At 42.8% G+C, this 15,257-nt stretch overlaps 1 protein-coding gene across 3 annotated transcripts in view; it reads left to right on the forward strand.

Moving 5' to 3' along the window:
- LOC103191071 (teashirt homolog 2) overlaps positions 1-15,257 on the forward strand; it is a 181,885-nt gene that overhangs the window by 95,687 nt on the left and 70,941 nt on the right. The window contains exon 3 of one of the 3 annotated variants that reach the window (XM_042341786.1): positions 13,864-13,922. The exons of 1 other annotated variant lie outside the window; for it this stretch is intronic. The gene's annotated coding sequence lies outside the window, so the exon portion shown is untranslated. Of the gene's footprint in view, positions 1-13,432; positions 13,468-13,863; positions 13,923-15,257 lie in introns of those variants that run through there. One more of the 3 variants, XM_007912027.2, reaches the window with a different exon arrangement.

Consider the following 15,257-nt stretch of genomic DNA (forward strand, 5'->3'; position numbering starts at 1 on the left):
TGTAGAGCTCAAGTCCTATCATTGCCAGAGCTGGTTAAGCTCAATGCACGCTCTGGGGTCCTTCAGCCTTGGCTCTTGCCAACCTGCGCCTAATACTATTAAATAAACAGGATATGACCCATCGGGGAGAGAGTGAGCATTCCATTCCACACTGGAATTTCCATGTGTAGGTGGCACACATGGAACTCATGTCTGGTTTGGATACGCTTAAGCACGATAATGGGTTCCTGCATGCAGATGCCAAGCTGACCTCCCAAAAAAGGAAAAGCCTATTATTGCTGTCCGTAACAATAATCTATCAATAGCAAATTACCATTCCGCACAAAGACTCTTTGAGACAGTCCCAGACAGTCCATTGTGAAAATACCTTTTGGAAATCGTACAGAAATTGTGTTCTGGCGAGGGAACTGTCACAAACTCTGATAAGTGTTTGCTAGACGGTTTCGAAGGGTTGGAGAAAGAAAACTAGAGAAAAATAAAGACTGGAAACAAGCGATGTGGAAAGGGTTTGTGGTTTTCAGCACATGGGGGAAAAAAAAGGACCACACACAGATTACATTTTTTACTTGAAACAGCCAAAGTGTCAGGTTGCCTGCTGCGTGGTCTAAGCTGACCCAAACTCATCATACGGTCCAACAAATCTAACACAAGCTTTCTGCTGCTTTGCTTTTAGTGGAAGCCAAAAGGGATAAACAGTTGCGCACTAACTCCAGAGTGACCCAAATCAGGGCCATTGTAGAAACACTCAAATGGTTGTTCAATTTGGATCACTTTGGTTTCCATTTGGCCTGACCTCAGAGAGGAAAATGTTCCTGTGCTCTTGCCCTTTATGTTGCTGTGTCCCATTGCCAGGCAGGCAGGCATGGGCCAACATGTATTATGTTGGGAACCAATGCAGCAGAAGTGGCTTATCATCTTCATTTATTATTTTTTCCAAATTGAGCGCTTATCATTCGAGTTACTTGTGTTGTGGCCGATTCCTGTCACGGGTGATGCAGAAAAAGTCTTATTTTCCAATGTGGGCCTGTGGAAGGGACAGGAACATGATCCTCTATGGGGCGGTACGGAGTATGTATCTATATTGAATAGGGGGTGTTATGAGCTGTACTTTTTACAGGGAGAGACATTTGTGAATGACCAAGGCCTCAAATGCAGGATATCACCAAGGTTAGAGGACGGTAGGTGAGAATTTGATGTGCAGGGTGACAAAAAAGTTGTGATGTCATTACAATGTCTAAAAAATCTTGAAAGAAATGAAGATATTTTAGTCTGTTTTGATATAATAGGGTAGATATCACCATTTTGTGGTCAGCCTGTCAACAAGAAATAGAGGTTAGGTCATGCCAAGTTTGGGGAAGGGTTAAAACAGCAACAACAACTTGTGTTTATGTCGTGCCCTTCGCTTAGTATAATGTCTCAGGGCACTTTAGACTGATGGGATCAGAGGCTGAGCAGGGCATAGGGGGAGAAGTGACCATAGGTCCAGTAACAGAGGTAGGTTTCACTCTCCAGGACACTACCCCGCATGAAAGGCGCTATATAAATGCAAGTCGTTGTTGTTTTGATCCCCAAGGGTGAATGGATGAGAAAGGTAAAGCATTCCACAGTTGTGTGTTTCAGGGAGGACAAATGAGATAAAATGATTTCAGCAAAGTGAGGATGCAGAGAGAAGGGAAGTCATAGATCAGTTTAGGATAAACTTTGGAAGAGCGATGATCCTAATAAGACAAAAAAAAGGGACGACAAGAAGACCAAGAAAGTTGAAAGCAGAATCTGATTTCTGGCAGACTAGAGTATGTTCCCTGTGTGTAATATATATGTGTATTATTTCTGGCAGTGTAGGCAGTCTAAAGAGATCTGCTGCATCCAATTCTGCCAGTGTGCAGATTAGTGTAATCTCTATTCCCTGTGGCAGCATAGTGAGGCCATGAGCCTGTGCTACCTGGCAATGTAGGACGCTTTACATGCCAGTCACCCAGATAACATCTTTGCCCTCGCTTATGTCTATGTTTTGAAAGGAGTGGATCAGAAATCAAAGGCTGCTGCTCACGCTCTTCAAGTTAGGCTGAAGAAACGATTGAAAGCAGAGAATCAAATAGAGAGCAGCAATCGACAGCCTTTAAGATTAGAATCTCTGGCTGCTATCAAGAGGAAACTTAAAGCATTGTATGTTCTGTCAGACATTACGGTGTATGACAGATTATAGTGAGACTAGCATAACATTTCCCTGTGATAAAATGTAACATCCTATTTCTCCGTTCTGATTGCTTTCAGTAACCTTGAAAAATGGAAATCGGAGATACAGCCCAACGAGCAGTTTAATCTTTTAACCCCCACACTTTCACCTCACTCCTTAATACCTCTATTCCCTAAGAATCTGTCTTATCTTTTAAGCATGCCTATCATTTTCGCCTCTGCAGCTTTGTGAGCCAGAGTGTTCCACATCTTTGCATCGTTTTGTGTGAGAAAATGTTTCCCGTCCTCCTCAGTCCTCATTGACTGGATTTAATTTGCACGGTCTGATTGGAAGGCCATGTCCCCCTTGTAATGGATCCATTTACCAAAGGCAAGAGTCACCTACTATCCAACCTGTCAATTCCTTTCAATATTTCATACAGCTCAATCATATCACTCCTTAACCTTCTTTGCTCCATACAACCCCAGACTATCCAGTGTCTCATCATAGCTAAGCCCTTTCATCCCAGGTGTCAATCTAGTGAAGAACCTGCAAACTATATTTTAGCTATTTAGGAACATGAACCCCTGAATCCCCCACAGCGCAGGCAGTAGTGTAAATCACTTTGAGCCATCCTTCTGACATGAACTATAGGCATTATGTGAATATAAATTTCACTTACTGTTCTCTAAGCCTTTTGGTTTTGTTGGATACTGACCTCAATCCATTCCTACAGACCAAACAATATCGTTCTTCAGTGTAAGAGCATGGGCTAGGAGGGTGGCTAGGATTAGGGAGGGCTCAGACCCCCAATTCCAAATTCTCCCCAGTTTTAGCTAATGGGATGTTGCGGGCAATGAGCTGAATGAGAGGGAGTTGAGTCACACTGCGCAATCGTCAGTGAAACACCGTCACGATATACGAGAAGAATGCAGCTCAGCTCAGCCCCTTCACAATAATAATAATAATCCTTGCATTTGATATAGAGCTTTACACATCTTCCAGACGTCTCAAAGCGTTTCATAGAATATACCGTAAAGTGAATTTACAGAATATTTGTGGGCAAAGGGATATATTCACCCAGAGCCTACGTGTAAGAGTGATTTCCTGCAGCTCATTCCCACAAAGGAGAGTGGGGTGGGCAAGTGGCTTTAAATTCCATGTTATGAATTGATGTATGTGCCAGGATTGTGCTTACAGGAATTTTCGGTAATGATTATTTTTGTCAGGTGATGAGTCAAAAGAAATACCAATTACTGTAAAAATTTGAATACTGGCCATTGTGTACCCTTATTATATCAACATAGGAAATGTCAGTCTAATTTGTATTCCAGCCCAATTTGCTTTTCATAATGGGTCAGATTATGGAGTCATGGCTGTACATGTGTACGTTACGAAAAGGAAGCACAGTCTCTTTAATTACATATTCATTTCAGATGCCCTCTTCACCGAGACTCTTGTAGGGATCGGCTGAACCACTGCCAACAAACGGTTTTGTATGCTTTGAGGGTTTGGGAGGGAAGAAGGCAAATTACGAAACACAATAATTTGGGTTTACGCTTACATATAGCAAAATAAAGTTCCCTGCGATTTGGCAGCACAAATGATAGATGGTTGGGAATGAACAAAACACACAATTCTCCACCCCTGGTGCCCAGCTAGTACCGTTAAGTGCTTTGGGATGTCCTCCCTCTGTGAAAGGCGCTGTACAATTGTAAAATTGTATTATATTTATTGTTTGGAAGCCATACACAAGGACCGCCTTTCTCCACTTCTGCCACATTGCCCGCCTTCGACTGTAACTTGCCACAAATGCAGTCGAAATCCTGGTGCATGCGTTTGTTCACCTCCCACCTGGATTACTCAAATGCACTCCTCACCGGTCTCCCCAGCTCCACTATTCAAAAGATCGGCTCATTCAGAACTCTGACGCCCGCATACTGACCCGGACCAAACTCCGTACCCACATCTCACCAGTTCTGGCCCTGGCTCCACTGGCTCCCCATCACCAAACGGACGGACATCAAGATCCTCACACTGGTGTTCAAATCCATTCACTCTCTGACACCTCCCTTCCTCTCCCATCTCCTCAATCCCCAATCCACCACCCGGTGCTGACTGGCACCAGCCTCCTGCTCTTCCGTCGCACCCTCCGCTCCACCATCAGAGATTGCACTTTCAGACACTACGTCCCGAAACTCTGGAACACTCTCACTCAAATCGCTCCGCCTTGCCCCCTCTCACCCCTTTTTCAAGTCCTGCCTGAAAACCTTCCTTTTCGACTGTGCTTATGGTCACCGCCCACCCCCCCAACTCCGGCTCAGAGTCAGGCTCTACCATTGTTAAGGCTCTGAGAACTCTACCTTCCTTGTAGGGCGCTATATAAGTGCAAGTTTTTGTTGTTTCTTAAAAAAAATGTGTCTGGTAGTTTAGGTCAGCCCACGTTTATCAGAAATTGTAAATCATTATTGAACCATCAGTCAGCCCATATTGGCTCCCATTCCCTAACAGACTGCAATAATAGGACACTGAGCAAAATCAGAATTGGGTGAGATCCAGTAACTATCACGTGTTTAGGGCAATCCCAGATCAAAGAAGGGATCAGTCACTGCAGCAGATTAAATGCACCTTTTAATTGTAAATGTAACTTTGGTAATTATAACTCTACAATCGCTATTGCAATACCTTTGTATTGTACGCTATTCAGAACAATTGCCCCCTTCCACTACGTTCCAGCAGCACTCACATTTGATCGAGACAACGAGAGTAGAACTTAGAGCTGGTTTTCCTGAGTGAAAGCGAATGTGTAACTGAGGAATGATAAAGGGGTGAGTGACTCAGCTACATGCCATGTTTAACTACTTCCAGTGGAGTATTTCACTGATACAATGTGTATACTTTGCAATTTCTTCTTGTTAAAGTTTAGAATAAACTTACTGTCCTTCAGTGCAGTTGTGGATTGGAATAAAGCAGTCTTTTATTGTTGCATGAATCAGCGCGCAAGTAGGAGCACGGATGATGCTTGTAGACACGGACCCAGTGAGCTTTACAGCTTTATTGACGCCGAGTGCATAACGTTAAAGATGATTTCCTTTGTTTGTGGCCGTGACGGCTGCAGAATCCACAGCGGCTGCCACTTGTCGTGTGCTTCTGTTGCCGTTTGCGGCCGACTGCCGTGCAATTCTTTGAATGTTTCTTCCTCCGAACCTCCAGCGATTGGGAGAAAGTAATTCTAGTCGTGGTGTTGCCTGGTTTGTGTCATGTTGTATAATGCTTCTCGTCACGTATATTCTGTGACATCTTCTGTGACGATAACCTTTGTCAAATCCTAACTGGCGTTCCTTGCAAAGTTGGTTTGATTACTTAGTTTGGAGGGGTGTCAGATTTCCACATGTCATTGTTTCAGCGCCCTGCAACACGGACCATATCGATCAGGAGATTGGGATTATCAGTGTTTTGCCTCCCTCAGTACCAAATACCAACTCAATACCAAATTGGCCAACACTTGCCCCCTGGAGGACAACAACAACAACAAAACAACAGATTACGTTGGTACAGCGCCTTTCACATCAGGAGGACATCCCAAAGCGCTGGACAGTCAGGGATCTGCACCCGAGCTGGTGATTGGGATCAGGAGGGGTGGAGCACGGGGAGGGTAGTGGTAGGAAGTTGACCGAAGGTACGGTCGAAGAGAAGGGTCTTGAGACGGGTCTTGAAGGAGGGGTGAGGCAGAGGGATTGTGAGATGGAGTTCCAAAGGGTGGAGGCAGAGAGGCTGAAGACCTGACCGCCAGGTCGAGTTCCTTTGAGAGTTAGGGCTGGGCTTCAACCATCAATTGGCACAGTAGATTTGTGGGAAGATAACTCATAACTTGATAAAATGTAGATGGCGAACATAGAATACTGGACAGAATTCCCCCCCCCTCCCCCCCCCACAAAGCTAATCCAAGTAAATATAATCCCCTTAGATCGAGAAAGATTTGGGTTATCAAATTCCTGTTCGCACAAAAAAAATCACTCATCAGGAATTTACATAAATAGAATCAATTGTCCCAAACAAATCTAAACCGTTCACCAAGCTAAAGGGGAATAAAAAAAACTGCAGATTTTAAGTGCTAATGAAAGCCATTGCATACTAAACTGATTAGTTCCTTTGTGCATTTTTTGTGCCTGTCAAGTCATAAACTACCTCTGGACATCACATTGCTGCCTCATAATAGACAACTGACATTCGGTGGTAAATGGAAAAAGAACAGAGGAGAACAGCAAATATTCTAATGCGTTGACACTCACTTGCCCTCTATTGTTGAAGATGAGAAGCAATCATCATTGTTCATCAAATGGCTCCTAATGCAGTTAAAGCATTCAGCTATAATTTCTTATTGCATTTATAATTACTGTCATAGACTATACACCTCAGTGAGCATATTAAAGCCATAAATTATGTAGGCCTTGCCATAGCTGAGGAATTTGATTTTTCTGGCAGTAGTTATTTGTTAGGAAGCTCCCCTGTTCAGATNAAAAAAAATGACTGAAGTGCTTGAACAATACGACAAATACTTTGTTCAGTCAGTCATCTAGAGTTGATTCAGGTAATTGCAAAACAACAAAGTTCCAGTGTTTTAATAATCCATTCCATTAAAAGGACCACATTTCACTGCTTGAGTGGCGGTTCAGTTAGAAATTATTTTCCTTCAATGGTTTGTTCCACATACAGTAAATTGATATAAAAATGTTTTGCAGTAAACGACCTGCGAATGTTTGTTTTCAGGTCATGTTGAAGGATATTTTCAACTTTTACATCTTCACTGGTACCCCTCGAATTTTAAAATTGATGTCCTTTCTGGTTTGCTTATTTCCATCTTATCAATTTGTGGCTGCCCAGCCTCCTTCTAAAAGCTGGCAATGACATTTGAGTGCTTGCCAAGCCCGAGACCCACGTAATCAAAGCAACAAAGAGTGAAATGTTATACACGATGTGGGCAGGAAAAGGCCTTGTGTCTTCACATGATGGAATTGAGAACACGCGAAAGGTCAAACTGTTTCTTCGGGATTTCTTTTCGGTTTGTCAACAAATAAACCTCCAAGGAGATGAGGACTTTTGCTAGTCCCAAGTTCCTGAACCTGATAACAGTTTTGTGACTGTTCGAGTCAAACCCTATTAAGATCAAGTCCAGACCCAACAGTGATGAAGCAGTAACAGTCGTGAACATGAGGACATTTAGAGAAGTTTATCCTAGCAGGACAGTGGGTTTGACTGTCACACAATACAGTGCATTCTAGAGTCTCAGCTATTCCTTTGATTGAGATACAAGGAAACTCTAAAAGAAAATAGTTTTTATCCACCAGCAATTGGGAAAATGGACTATTTATTTGGCTTCAATTGAAAGTGCACAAAGAATGATGTCCTCCCAGGAAAGTTCAATAGCTCAGTCAATCAATGTCCATCCCTCAATCTTGGATGTCCAAAGCCTTTGTTATTTGGAGTAAAAGATTGATAGGTATTTTGGGGTGGGTACACATTTAATGTTTGGCTGTTTGTGAAGCCCTGACTTTTATTTGTAATGTTTCAGCCTTAGAAAGTGTCTTCCCATCTGTCACCTACCCTGACAGTGGAGCACCATCTGCTAAATATAGCAGTTAGTTGTTGTAAGGGATTTCTGTTAACGAAGGTAGCAATTGGTGAAAGTAGGAACTTCCTGATAAATGGAGGATTCGAGACAGAACGTGCGTGCAGAAGGCTCACTGATCATTCTGCGCTTGTGATTAAAATTTACCGACCAGCAGAGGGTGAGAGGTGCCGCCCCAGCAGGATTGGTAAAGTTACTGGCAAGTGGAGAAAGGTTCTGTTACACAGATACCAAAGGGACCAAAGGGATTGGAATTCAGCAAAATGTGGTAATTGCAAACGAATTTGAAATAACCTAAATCAGGGCACTTTTGGGCTCTTCATCCACTTTCGATCTACTAGAAACCAGCCTGTCTGGTGCTGAGGGTTTCACTGCATCACTAAACGTTCCTGGTTAAATCGCCAGCTTATTACTCGAAGCTCTTCTATGCACATTATGTTAATTCAGGGCATGAAATACAATAAGGATAAATCAAAAACGATTCTTTGTGTCAGAAATAGATACGTACATTTTTTCAGATTAACCGTACGGTGGGAAAGTAGATTTGCATAAACGCAGCTAATGCAGCTTGTTTTCAATCTCCCGGGGACGTCTGTCCTCAATGCCTTCAGTTGGAGCATCAATTTCCCCTCCATCTTCCCTCCAAGACTGAGCCGATATCATTGCTGTCTGGCTGCATTAAAACTGCTGGATGTGTTAATAGGTTTTATGCAGTGCTGTAGCTCTTCGTAGCTGTGATCATGCTTTTTGTCATTCAGCAATGCTGACCCCAAGAAATCTTGACTTCATTTTCCTAAAGATGTTGTCAATACACATGACACTGTATCAAATGGACTACGTGAACTGCAAGGATTATTCTAGTGTAGGTAGGGGATAGCTGCAGAATTAGATGAACAAATACTCCCTAAGCAACGCAATCCTGCAAGAACTGAGTGAAGAGGTGTGAATATTGACTTAAAGATCAAATCACCTCACTATTAAGTGAATTGCGAGTTTTATTTGGGAGATTGTTGGCCAGGACACCGGGAAAAACTCCCTTCTCTTTTCAAGTAACGGATAGATGGGATCTCAGTTTGATTTCTCAAGGACAGTACTTCCAACAATGCGGCACACCCCCAGCACTGCATTCAGAGTGTAAGCCTAGATTGTAGGAGTTTTAAGACACAACGTGGGGATTGAACCCACAAACTCCTGACTTGGAGGCGAGGGTGGTACCAGTTGAGCTGGTCTGACACACAACTTACTAACTCTAGTGGGGCACTGTTAGAATTGGTTTTGGTTGGCACTTTTTCTGATATCTCAAATGCATGGACATCAATGACTGACTGCCAGGGCAGGAGGGGAAGAGGAAGCACTCTGAGACATTTATCTACAGGAAAGTTGCTATATAAGTGGAAGTTGTTGTTGAAAACAGTGGCCAAATCCATTGCAAAGGACAGCGAATGTGAATTGCAAAGAAGGGATGGTACCATGGTGTACATTGCTTTTCTCTTTGAAACACAGCACACTTGGGAACCTAGCAATAAAGTGGGTTGCTAACACAGACGTACTTTCTAATGGCATGTACTGTACATCATTCCTTTGAATTCCAGTCTTTTTGCTTGTTAGTTTCTGCTTTGGACCTGCAGGCTCCACATAAATCTTAAATTATCACCTTTGAGAATTTAGGTCAAGAAATATTCTGTTCATACTTCAGTTTGGCACTTTCAAGAATTAGTTTTTTTTCATAAATTCACAGTTTTTATTGGAATTTGGAAAAGATTTAATAAATCTTCCGCATTCCCCCCATCCAAAAAACACCATTTTTGATTTTTTTTTTTTAACTTCTTTCCTTCTCCCCCCACCCAACGGCCAAACATATGCACCCCTCTTGCAGATAAACATTCTTTCAATGTCCGTTTTCGTTCCTCCCCAAAAAAATAATAATCGTTGCATTTGATATTTGATATAGCGCCTTATCACGTCTTCGAGACGTCTCAAAGCGCTTCACAGAATATACTGTTGCGTGAATTGAATGTATATTTTGGTGGACGAAACGCGGCAGCCAATTACACACAGCAGTGTCCCGCAAATAATTTCAGTCAATTCACTTTACACCATATTCTGTGAAGCGCTTTGAGACGTCTAAACAAGGTGATGAGGCACTATATCAAATTATTATTATTAATATATTCCCCCACTTCTCTCTCCCCATGTCTGTATGTCCCACAGGGTCCAACAAGCCTGTGATATACCCAAGTGGAGCGAGTTTCGGACTCTGTTCCTAATGTTAACAACTCCATGGAAGACTTGGGTACAGTATCACACCACAGGCCGCTTATGATCTTTACAATCAAAGTCTCAGCGGCATAGCAACAGATTGAAGGTTGGCTAACTAGCCTTCATGTACTTTGAAGATGTAAATTGCAACCAGTTGGTGTGTGTTTGGTTGAACAATTCTACAAAACACATTACTAACAAACAAGGGAATGCTCAGCCTCTGCTATTGCTTAGCCTAGCCCCTTCGAAGCACTTAGCAGTGCCAAGTTTAGAAGAAGAGTTTCCTCTGGGTCCCTTTTTTTTGCGACCACATTAAAGGGCATATGCCACTCTGCAGCCCCCCCTGTAGAGCAGCAGTTGGGCATTGAATGCACTCCAAGCAATGCTGTGGACCACAGCTTGAATGATAGTGTAGGACAAGCCTCTCTGAATAAAACCCACCCTGCAAACCTGCACGTCAGAGTAAAATAATCCTTTTTTTCTTTCTTTCTGCTGTTTTTTTGTCCTCAAATCTTAGAGGTACCCCCTACCTCCCAAAGGAGCTCTTACAACTATATTTTTGGTTGATCCAATGATATCAATGGTGAAATTATCATATGTTGTCCCCTTCCTCCTGTTAGAGAATCATAGAAATTATAGTATAGAAGGAATCCATTCTTCCCATCGAACCTCTGCCAGTGCTACCTGCCGACTCCTGCACGTGCCTGGAAAAATACACAGTTACTACACTTCACATTGAAACTTTTGAAGAGCTTTGATACATCCTCCTGACGTGAAAGGTGCTATAGCAAATGCAAGTCTAATTATTATTGTTTTGTGTGTTTATTTATATATTTATCAAAAAAAAGTTTGCATTGCTAAATGTGGTTGGTTTCAAATCATTGCCACCCATCGCAGACCAAATTGCCTTGCGAAACACTTACTGAACTGACTGCACCTCTTAAAAGTTCAATGCTAAACCAATTTTTTCCCTGTTTGCCAATCTTGGGTTCTTGTGACCGAGCTAAAACCATATTCCACTTTGCTACGAATTCTCATCAAGTCTATCAATGTCATTAATACCATTTTCCAGATGCCCTGGTTTGCCTCTTGTGGCTCGTTAACACGTTATATATTTCTTGCTGCTATAATTAATTGGAGAAAGAACCAGAGACAAATCTCTCCATCTCTTTGACACCATTTCACAGCAGCTACTCTGGATACAGCTACAGATTACATATTGGGTTGTGATGGAAACCTTCAACGTGACTTTCCTTTGTAATGTTGGATCGAATGAGAAGATGCCACTGCCTTCTCACTTCACAACAGGCAACTGGAATTAGGATAGATGGTTTCAATGGAGGATCAATGGGTCTCTTATCTGTGTCGTAGAGGTTGCTATGGTTCGACTTATAGTAAAATGTCTGCACTTTTAAAATTTGCCTTGCAACTGTTCCACTATTTGGGGTGAATCTTGCATGGAACACAGTTGGCACGACTAACATACAACAAGCAGTAAATTGTACAAGAATTATGCATGGCTCAAGACAGTTCAGGCCTGCAGTGGAGTATTTTCCAGAAATGTATTGAGCGTGACACGATCTTAAGTTGTTGCACCATATTACATGAGACGAGGGTGGTCACAGGCTGCTATATCTCTGTGTGCTGGTTCGATGGGATTGCTGCCAATGGGCTTGTTTGGCAGAGGGACTAGATCAGGATTCACTTGTAATGACTTTTTCATTGCACCAAATCCACGTTGGTGGGTGACAGACTGGGACGGTAGCGGGAGTGAGGGGGGAGAGAGAGAGAGAGAGAGATAGGGAGAGAGAAAGGAGTTTTAACTACTGCACTCATCAGCTATCGTTTGAAAGAATCAGTAGAGAGTGCATGTTAGAGAGCTTACTGTGAGCAGGGCCAGGACTGTAATCCATTGCGCCTTTTCTAATTTCTTTTTTAAAGTGACATCTTGCATTTATAATAATAAATAAATAATAATAATCCTTGCATTTGATATAGCGCTTTTTCACGTCTTCTAGACGTCTCAGAGCTCTTCACAGAATATACTGTAAAGGGAATTGACTGCATATTTGTGAGTGAAACACGGCAGCCAATTGCGCACAGCAGTGTCCCACAAACAGTCGCGGATAGAAGTGACCAATTTATTATTTTTTTTCTTGAGGGATTATTTTCAGGCGTGTGGAATAAGGAAACTTGCCCAAGGTTTCGCCCTGTTGGGAATTGAACCCAGGTCTCTCGCTTGCGAGCCGAGTGCTCTAACCACTGAGCTACAGGAATCCATTTAAACTTGTCAGATTCACTCTTTGCTTTGGAGCTCTGCGAGCAACGAAATACTATTCACAATCATCTCTCCTCCCCCCGCCCCTACCCCACCACCAAACACCTCTGAGTAAAACAGCTACTTTTTTCCCTGTTGCCGATTAATTTCAAATGTGAGGCACTTCTGTTAGCAGCTTGTGATGCTTCAGGACATTTTTTTTAACGTAACCGCTACATTAGGCTTTTTTATATATGTATATATATTATATATTTCTTTCACAGCGCAATTGTCAGCATCTGTTGCTAAGTTCCATGTTTGCTGTTGCTATGCGGTGTTGCTAGGGTTCACAGTAGCTCTTTGGGACGGGGTTTCACACCATCTGTGGAGCCACTTTATTGGTAAACAAGCAGAATTTTTAGAACTAGTGTTAAATGCAGACCAAGGCCCCAGGTTTGGTAATAAGATATAACCTTAATAATAATCAGAATAATAATCATCATCCTTACATTGGATATGTCGCTTTTCACTTCAGGAGAATATTTCAACAGCGCTACGTAAGATATACTATAAAGTGTAGTGACTTAATTAATTACCCTCTGTGTAAAGAAAAACTTCCTGGTGTCTGTCCTGAAATTACCCTTTACAATTCTAAACCTACGTCCGCTTGTTTGTTCTTCTGTCTTGATGCATCCTAACCATCCCAGTCTGTGCTACTTTAGCTAGTCTCAAGCAGGAACGCAAAGGGGGAACTACCGTTAACCTCAGTGTGCCTGAGCTGGGAAGAAAGAGTAAATATCAGATCGGGTTCCAGTGACTCATATGGGAAAGTGCACCTTTACGAACACGAGTGAGGACAGGATGAGACTGAGCCACGATAGCCTGCCAACACTCACTGGCGTCTATCAAGTGCCAATCGGTACAAATAGTGATCTTTCTGTCACTTGTTTGTAATGGATGTGTGCAGCACAGATTCCATTGTCAGTGCTCACTCGACTTAGATACTGGTGGCCAGTTTCTGACCTACCGGCTGTTTAACCACGACTCCAACAAGACTCAAACTGGTGCAAATAACGCTGATTACTTGAAGTGTTTATTTTTGTTCTTTTAGTTTCTTTGGAATCTATTTGCTAAAATGATGAGGGTTCGATGAGATCGTCTGGAGACGGTCTGGGCGTCGCTGAGTCTGACTGGGACGGAGCAATATTAAGATCGGGAGGGAGATGTTCTTTAAACACAGCAGCCACGTCATTTTATGTGGACATTAATTCATCTCCTTCACATTGACGGGCTCAGGAGCACCTCTTGCTGATCTGATCATCGCTCAGAGTTTATGTCTTTGAAAAAGGGGCAGAAAAGTTAACTGATTATTTTTAACGGCCTGATAATTAAGACAGGGTAATGATCGTCAGACTCATACTTTGAAAGGCTGGCAATTTGTCCTTATATGTGTTTATGCACCGTTCAGCACTGTAAAACTACGTCCGTAATAAATCAGTCTCAGGACTTGTTTTGCATTGACAAGGTGTCTTTCTTCATCAGGGGAAGCTTTCAGCTTGCTCGCCTGTTTCCTGCAGCTTTGGTGCAACACAGGCAAATGGAGACGAAATAAAGGTCATCGCACGCCTGATCCTCACAAAACTGCACAGTTCAGAGAGGAGAGAGGTGGCTTGGCCGACTGTCTCCACTGCACATGTCCTGGCAGCATCAACAATGTCGCACTTAGCGAACCATCCATTCTTCAGGCAAAGAAGCACCCGGGCGCAGATAGTTAGGGTGCGATCGGCAGGCTAAAGGTTAACATAGACCCAAATGTCGAGTGTTGTACTTTAAACTGTTCACACTGGAGCATCTTCTGTCTGATAGAAACATCTCAGCGGTTAGCTCAGCGGTTAGAGCACTGGCCCGCAAGCAAGAGATCTGAGTTTGATTCCCGACAGGGCAAAATGTTGGGCAAGTTTGCTTACTCCACATGCCTCTGTTTACCTAGCAGTACGCAGGAACACGGTTGTTAGTCGATTGGTGGATTGCTTTTCCGGGAATAATAATCCCTCAAAAAAGTAACAATTTGGTCACTCAATTCGCGACTGTTTGTGGGACGCTGCTGTGCCCAATTGGCTGCTGCGTTTTGCCCACAAGTATACAGTCAATTAACTTGACAGTATATTCTGTGAAGCGCTTTGAGACGTCTAGAAGACATGAAAAGCGCTGTATCAAATCCAAAGTACTGTGGAGCCTTGCGATCTGAGGAAGTGGAGGTTTTAATTAAACCACTCCACTCCATTGTATATCCCCAGCAATGTTTTAATGTGTTAAAGCACACACAAAACGTGTGAGTGTGTGGAGGGTGGGGGGGTGGGGAGGTGTGTTGGTGAGAGAGACATGAATAAAGAAGGGTTTAAGCACCCTCTGGAGATAGACAAAAACAGCAATGCATGGTCCGTCGTTTCGCAGACTAATTGGGGAGGGGTGTATTGTGGTTTCGAGTTTCTTAACTACAAAAAACATTAATATTTAATGAATCAAATTATCATAATTATTGAGCTGCTTTGATGTAAAGTTCAGCATGTCAGGAATAAAATGGGAACTTCTGTGTGAACAGGAAAAAGTGCAGCAGCTTCAGGGAGACGGGGAGATTGTGGTCGTCAAATGGTACAGGTGGACAGGAGATGCTGGAGGTTACAGCAACAACAACTTGCATTTATATAGCGCCTTTCACACGGGGATAGGGTTAGCAGACTTTTGAGTAGCCAGTGATGCGTGACCACTGCCAGGGCAATTGCTCAGTGATGTGTGGCTGCGGGCTATTCTCACTATAGAATCATTATCATCATGATTAGCGCCTTTCACATAGGATAGATGTCTGAATACACTTCACAGGATACACTGTAAAGTGGAGTGATTGCTCCTGTGTATATCGTGGGCGAACTGGCTCC

This window comes from Callorhinchus milii, unplaced genomic scaffold, assembly GCF_018977255.1.
Source record: "Callorhinchus milii isolate IMCB2004 unplaced genomic scaffold, IMCB_Cmil_1.0 Scaffold18, whole genome shotgun sequence".
Classification (NCBI taxonomy): Eukaryota; Metazoa; Chordata; class Chondrichthyes; order Chimaeriformes; family Callorhinchidae; genus Callorhinchus; species Callorhinchus milii.